The sequence below is a fragment of the Misgurnus anguillicaudatus genome, chromosome 15, assembly GCF_027580225.2.
Source record: "Misgurnus anguillicaudatus chromosome 15, ASM2758022v2, whole genome shotgun sequence".
NCBI classification, from domain to species: Eukaryota; Metazoa; Chordata; class Actinopteri; order Cypriniformes; family Cobitidae; genus Misgurnus; species Misgurnus anguillicaudatus.
The window spans coordinates 2,443,868-2,451,206 of NC_073351.2; the positions used below are offsets into that span (position 1 = coordinate 2,443,868).

General features: G+C 37.2%; 1 long non-coding RNA gene across 3 annotated transcripts; it reads right to left on the minus strand.

The window, feature by feature from the left end:
- Window positions 1–4,041: 4,041 nt before the first annotated feature.
- Window positions 4,042–6,068, minus strand: LOC129440543 (uncharacterized). Of its 3 annotated transcripts, none has more exons than XR_012357783.1 (6): window positions 6,014–6,068; window positions 5,644–5,868; window positions 5,482–5,530; window positions 5,319–5,395; window positions 5,051–5,138; window positions 4,042–4,861 (listed from the first exon to the last, which is right to left on the minus strand). It is a non-coding gene; the product is annotated as an uncharacterized lncRNA (long non-coding RNA). The 3 variants fall into 3 exon arrangements; XR_012357782.1 differs by having other exon boundaries at window positions 5,993–6,068; XR_012357781.1 differs by having other exon boundaries at window positions 5,644–6,060.
- Between the last annotated feature and the right edge of the window lie 1,271 nt (window positions 6,069–7,339).

Here is a 7,339-nt window from a genome sequence, read left to right on the forward strand (position 1 = left end):
GCAAATAATACAGCAGATGCCAACAGTATCTTTGGGTTTTGAAAGAAGCAAACAAATCTTCTTTAGATCTGATAGTTTCATGTATTTTTGGTTTTGAATCTGACTGTACCAGCCAGCCAACTGTCTGAGCATAGGCAGCAATACACAGGACCAGGTTCTGTCAGCCCTGCTCCAACTCATCCTCTGTAGTCTAGTGGTTAGAGCACTGATTCTCACATGTGGGAGACCCAGGTTCAAGTCCCCCAATGTTTAAGTGGAGCTCTCTACTGACAAGTAGTCACTTCTTTAACTCTGATAGAGTTTGTGGGCAGCTTATAGCCTGCATATTCTATTTTGCCTTCCCAAATCCAGTAGGTTGTTCATTTTATTACTGTTCCTATGTCTCATGAAGCAGTCTTCATAGCTGATGTGGGCTTAAGATTTTTGCTGGACATTTGAGATAAAATTTAAGATAGAGTTCTGGACCTAACATTCAGTGCCTCCAAGCAAAATGTATTCCTGTAAGTTTCAATTTAAGAAAGAGTCCTGGACATAAAATTAGCAAATAATACAGCAGATGCCAACAGTATCTTTGGGTTTTGAAAGAAGCAAACAAATCTTCTTTAGATCTGATAGTTTCATGTATTTTTGGTTTTGAATCTGACTCTACCAGCCAGCCAACTGTCTGAGCATAGGCAGCAATACAGATTTTGTCAGCCCAGCTTCAACTCATCCTCTGTAGTCTAGTGGTTAGGGCACTGATTCCCCCATAGAACACCAGGCCCCAGGTTCAAGTCTCACAAGGTTTAAGTGGAGTTCTCCACTGACAAGTAGTCACTTGTTTAGCTCTGATAGAGTTTGTGGGCAGCTTATAGCCTGCATATTCTATATTGCCTTCTCAAATCCAGTAGGTTGTTCATTTTATTACTGTCCCTCTGTCTCATGAATCAGTCTTCATAGCTGATGTGGGCTTAAGATTTTTGCTGGACATTTGAGATAAAATTTAAGATAGACTTCTGGACATAAAATTCAGGGCTTTCAAGCAAAATGTATTCCTGTAAGTTTCAATTTAAGAAAGAGTCCTGGACATAAAATTAGCAAATAATACAGCAGATGCCAACAGTATCTTTGGGTTTTGAAAGAAGCAAACAAATCTTCTTTAGATCTGATAGTTTCATGTATTTTTGGTTTTGAATCTGACTGTACCAGCCAGCCAACTGTCTGAGCATAGGCAGCAATACACAGGACCAGGTTCTGTCAGCCCTGCTCCAACTCATCCTCTGTAGTCTAGTGGTTAGAGCACTGATTCTCACATGTGGGAGACCCAGGTTCAAGTCCCCCAATGTTTAAGTGTAGCTCTCTACTGACAAGTAGTCACTTCTTTAACTCTGATAGAGTTTGTGGGCAGCTTATAGCCTGCATATTCTATTTTGCCTTCCCAAATCCAGTAGGTTGTTCATTTTATTACTGTTCCTATGTCTCATGAAGCAGTCTTCATAGCTGATGTGGGCTTAAGATTTCTGCTGGACATTTAAGATCAAATTTAAGATAGAGTTCTGGACCTAACATTCAGTGCCTCCAAGCAAAATGTATTCCTGTAAGTTTCAATTTAAGAAAGATTCCTGGACATAAAATTAGCAAATAATACAGCAGATGCCAACAGTGTCTTTGGGTTTTGAAAGAAGCAAACAAATCTTCTTTAGATCTGATAGTGTTCATGTATTTTTGGTTTTGACTCTGACTCTACCAGCCAGCCAACTGTCTGAGCATAGGCAGCAATACAGATTTTGTCAGCCCAGCTTCAACTCATCCTCTGTAGTCTAGTGGTTAGAGCACTGATTCTACCATAGAGCCCCAGGCCCCAGGTTCAAGTCTCACAAGGTTTAAGTGGAGTTCTCCACTGACAAGTAGTCACTTGTTTAGCTCTGATAGAGTTTGTGGGCAGCTTATAGCCTGCATGTTCTATTTTGCCTTCCCAAATCCAGTAGGTTGTTCATTTTATTACTGTTCCTATGTCTCATGAAGCAGTCTTCATAGCTGATGTGGGCTTAACATTTTTGCTGGACATTTGAGATAAAATTTAAGATAGACTTCTGGACATAAAATTCAGGGCTTTCAAGCAAAATGTATTCCTGTAAGTTTCAATTTAAGAAAGAGTCCTGGACATAAAATTAGCAAATAATACAGCAGATGCCAACAGTATCTTTGGGTTTTGAAAGAAGCAAACAAATCTTCTTTAGATCTGATAGTTTCATGTATTTTTGGTTTTGAATCTGACTGTACCAGCCAGCCAACTGTCTGAGCATAGGCAGCAATACACAAGACCAGGTTCTGTCAGCCCTGCTCCAACTCATTCTCTGTAGTCTAGTGGTTAGAGCACTGATTCTCACATGTGGGAGACCCAGGTTCAAGTCCCCCAATGTTTAAGTGGAGCTCTCTACTGACAAGTAGTCACTTCTTTAACTCTGATAGAGTTTGTGGGCAGCTTATAGCCTGCATAATCTTTTTGCCTTCCCAAATCCAGTAGTTTGTTCATTTTATTACTGCTCCTATGTCTCCTGAAGCAGTCTTCATAGCTGATGTGGGCTTAAGATTTCTGCTGGACATTTAAGATCAAACTTAAGATAGAGTTCTGGACCTAACATTCAGTGCCTCCAAGCAAAATGTATTCCTGTAAGTTTCATTTTAAGAAAGATTCCTGGACATAAAATTAGCAAATAATACAGCAGATGCCAACAGTGTCTTTGGGTTTTGAAAGAAGCAAACAAATCTTCTTTAGATCTGATAGTTTTCATGTATTTTTGGTTTTGACTCTGACTCGACCAGCCAGCCAACTGTCTGAGCATAGGCAGCAATACAGATGTTGTCAGCCCAGCTTCAACTCATCCTCTGTAGTCTAGTGGTTAGAGCACTGATTCTCCCATAGAGCCCCAGGCCCCAGGTTCAAGTCTCACAAGGTTTAAGTGGAGTTCTCCACTGACAAGTAGTCACTTGTTTAGCTCTGATAGAGTTTGTGGGCAGCTTATAGCCTGCATATTCTATATTGCCTTCCCAAATCCAGTAGGTTGTTCATTTTATTACTGTCCCTCTGTCTCATGAAGCAGTCTTCATAGCTGATGTGGGCTTAAGATTTTTGCTGGACATTTGAGATAAAATTTAAGATAGACTTCTGGACATAAAATTCAGGGCTTTCAAGCAAAATGTATTCCTGTAAGTTTCAATTTAAGAAAGAGTCCTGGACATAAAATTAGCAAATAATACAGCAGATGCCAACAGTATCTTTGGGTTTTGAAAGAAGCAAACAAATCTTCTTTAGATCTGATAGTTTCATGTATTTTTGGTTTTGAATCTGACTGTACCAGCCAGCCAACTGTCTGAGCATAGGCAGCAATACACAGGACCAGGTTCTGTCAGCCCTGCTCCAACTCATCCTCTGTAGTCTAGTGGTAAGAGCACTGATTCTCACATGTGGGAGACCCAGGTTCAAGTCCCCCAATGTTTAAGTGGAGCTCTCTACTGACAAGTAGTCACTTGTTTAACTCTGATAGAGTGTGTGGGCAGCTTATAGCCTGCATAATCTTTTTGCCTTCCCAAATCCAGTAGTTTGTTCATTTTATTACTGCTCCTATGTCTCCTGAAGCAGTCTTCATAGCTGATGTGGGCTTAAGATTTCTGCTGGACATTTAAGATCAAATTTAAGATAGAGTTCTGGACCTAACATTCAGTGCCTCCAAGCAAAATGTATTCCTGTAAGTTTCAATTTAAGAAAGATTCCTGGACATAAAATTAGCAAATAATACAGCAGATGCCAACAGTGTCTTTGGGTTTTGAAAGAAGCAAACAAATCTTCTTTAGATCTGATAGTGTTCATGTATTTTTGGTTTTGACTCTGACTATACCAGCCAGCCAACTGTCTGAGCATAGGCAGCAATACAGATTTTTCAGCCCAGCTTCAACTCATCCTCTGTAGTCTAGTGGTTAGAGCACTGATTCTCCCATAGAGCCCCAGGCCCCAGGTTCAAGTCTCATAAGGTTTAAGTGGAGTTCTCCACTGACAAGTACCCAGATAGCAAAATTTTTCAGGGCCAGAAATGGCTGAGTTCAGGCTGTTCTTTTGGCACACATGCCGCCACGGCTTACGGTCCTTGATTGGTCCCAGAGCTGCTTGCCTTAAGTAATCCAGAATCTAGCCGAAAGCAGACCAAAACTTAGCCACAACCCTTTCACACCTCGAGAAATCAGCCACAGCTCTCCCGGAATCTCCAGATAACAACCAAAAAAGAGCCCAAATGACCACATTAATCCCCAAACTTACCCACAACTTTTCCAGAAACCCCAAATGTAACCCAGAAAATAACCAAAATTACCATATTTACCCCAGAACCCACCCACAACTTATCCAGATGCCCCAGAAAATAGCCATAAAGTGACCAAAATATATTTATATCCCATAAAATGTGTAATTGAAAAACACAGATATAAAGCAAATATAGAGTTTTATTGATGGTGACAAGGATAATTTCAGATAACAGCAAAATAAATGAAATGTCAAATGTTCTGCCAAATAAACAAATAACAGTAGAAGGATCAAATAAAAGCAAAGAAATAGCCAAAGTAACAAAAGCTAACAGAGAAACATTAACTTAATTGTTTTAAACAATAAACAGGCAAAAAAAACAGATGTAATAACAGATAGCAATATACAACAACTGGTTAAATATAAAAAACATCCTATATAAAATGAATGTTTACAGATGTGCAAATGTGTATTAGATAAATACATTTGAAAATAATACCATGTTATGTCACCAGCTAGAAAAAAGCAACATTTAGTAACTTTAATCTCCAGTCATGTCTGTACACACAAAGGACTTCTTACAGCCTACAGAAAAAAATCATAAAATACAGTTAGAAAATACATTTACATAAAATGAATAAGATGATATAGTACACACTGCCAGTCCAAGAACTGATACTTTTAACATTCAATTCAAGACATGGGAAAAAATATGTTTGCAGATTTCAGAGTTCCAGAAGGATTTCTAAATTACCAATTAAATAAAGCACTTACCAAGTACAAAAATTGTTTTAGTCAAGCATTTTAATTTCCTGCTTCATTATTTTCCAGCGTTCACTCCAAACAATCCAAGATCAAGTACCTGGAATATTTTTAAAACATGGTGTCACTTTTAAGCCAAAACTTGTGCTTTTGTAACTTATATGAATATATGACAAATTACCCTAATAAGAGACTTAACAAATTTGATATAGACAATAATGTAATTCATCAAATCAAACTGCACAAAGATAAATAATGAACATTATATACATCATCTTACTTAATTTTCTGTTTTGATGTCCATGTCTTTGTCTCTGTCTGGAGAATGGTTTGCTGTTCTCCAAGAGGCAGTAATGTCTATCAAATACAGAAGTCAAAAATCAAATCACACACATTTGTTTACTCTTTTAAACTGATACATTTTTTAATGAAGTTAAACTCACATCAGTCTTTACCCAGACAGCTGGAACAACATAGTCTGGTATAGGACTTCTGCAAACAAAAAACAAGTATAAGTAAACTTTATATTGTAAAAAGGTAAAATAAAAGATTAAGACAAGCAATAAAGACAACATTTATAACTCTTAGGTATAAAATTCCTTTACAAAAGCAATGGATGTCCTCATGTCTTTGTCTCTGTCTGGAGTACAGTCTGCTGCTTTCCCAAGAGGCAGTAATATCTATTAAATAGAGAAGTCAAACATCTGATCAGATACACATTTGTTTAATATTTAAACTATTACATTTTAAATGAAGTATTAAACTCAAATTATTCTTCATCCAGATTGCAGGAACAACATGTTTTGTTGACAAAGTGTGGTACATGACTTCTACAAACAAAAAACAAATATAAAAACAAGTATAAGTAAACTTTATATTGTTAAATGTCAAATAAAGGATTAAGACAAACAATAAAGACAACATTTATAACTCTTGGGTATAAAATTCCTTTACAAAAGCAATAGATGTCCTCACGTCTTTGTCTCTGTCTGGAGTACGGCCGGCTGTTCTCCAAAAGGCAGTAATATATCTATTAAATAGAGGAGTCAAACACAAACATCTTAACACATACACATTTGTTTATTATTTAAACGGTTAGGTTTATTAACCTCCTTATTATTCTTTACTCACATTATTCTTTATCCAGATTGCAGAAACAACATTTATTGTTGACAAAGTGTGGTTCATGACTTCAGCAAACAAAACGCAAATATAATTAAACTTTATACTGTAAAATAAAAGATTAAAACAAACACATACAAAATGCATGACTCTTGCATATTAAATTCTTTACAAAAGCATGTGGTTATTCTTCAAGCAGGGGTTGGTTATGTTACACCATAAAATAAAGCAAATAAATCTGGCCTTTTACAACACAATCTTGTAAACTGCACTGACCAGGACTGAAGAGAATAAGAGATCATAGTAAACCATCTTTATTAAGCTAAAACTTGAATACATGCCTTTCTAAAATATCAAAAACATTGTTTTACTAAGATATAAATAGTAGGAATGAGTCACTCTGCTATCTGTTATGATTACCAGCAAATGCTGATTTGTGGTTTAGTACAGAAAACATCTAATCTTCGTTTGGCTTCTTTGGGGTTCAGCATTCATTTAAAGATTGAAACTTCTTATTGATTATTTTATCATCCCCGTCATGCATGTTGCGTCTCTTAATGTAAAAACATGCATGTTTAACGTTATCTACGTTAAATGGCGACTGATGATAAAATACTTGCACTTACACGAAAATACATCACAGAAAAGAATAACAAACAAAAACGAAAACCAACTAGGTATCGCGCTGTAGAACAATAAGTGCAGTCTACGTGGATTTAAAAGAAAAGTATCTTAATAACTTACCTTACTGTGTTATATAAAACTCCACAAGACAAAAGATCGCGTGTCCTTCGTCCAGTACACAGTGGGGGTTTGAATTTCGCGGAAGTTCCTGATCATGACCAGTTGCATTATGGGAAAGGTAGTCCATTTTCCACGGCGGATTGAACGCTGTTGAGGTTAAAGGACTACGACTTCCAAGATGCCTTGCAATATATGTCATTGTTTTAGAAACGAAAGTGCACCAATAGAGACAGAGCGCCGTTATGCAAATTTGAAAACCACGCCCACCGGGGGGGAAATCAATCCAACCGTCTCCATTGAGTTTGTATTGCGAGAAGCCGCCTCCTTGTCATTTCTGGCTTATAACAAAAAACTGAATAATGCCTAAAAGCTGCTGTGTGACAATATGTACAGCTAACAAGCCAAAGAACCCAGAAATAAGTTTTTATAAGCTGT